This window comes from Pygocentrus nattereri, chromosome 16, assembly GCF_015220715.1.
Source record: "Pygocentrus nattereri isolate fPygNat1 chromosome 16, fPygNat1.pri, whole genome shotgun sequence".
In the NCBI taxonomy this organism is placed as follows: Eukaryota; Metazoa; Chordata; class Actinopteri; order Characiformes; family Serrasalmidae; genus Pygocentrus; species Pygocentrus nattereri.
Genome location: NC_051226.1, coordinates 11,953,387 through 11,953,590, shown reverse-complemented (window position 1 = coordinate 11,953,590; position 204 = coordinate 11,953,387).

Below are 204 nucleotides of genomic sequence, written 5' to 3'. Positions count from 1 at the left end.
CGCTTTGTTGTCTATGTGTCTAGGCTTTGTGACGCGTGCTGTTTTGCAAAGTGTGGCCATCCTGTTAGTGCATTATCAGTAAGAGCTAAATTCCCCCTGCCCGCCCCACCACCATTAATAATTCAGACACATTGGCTTGTGAGAGAATGTTTCAGCAGTAAATATACAAAGTGAAAGGAAACACATGAAAGCAAGAAAAACAAA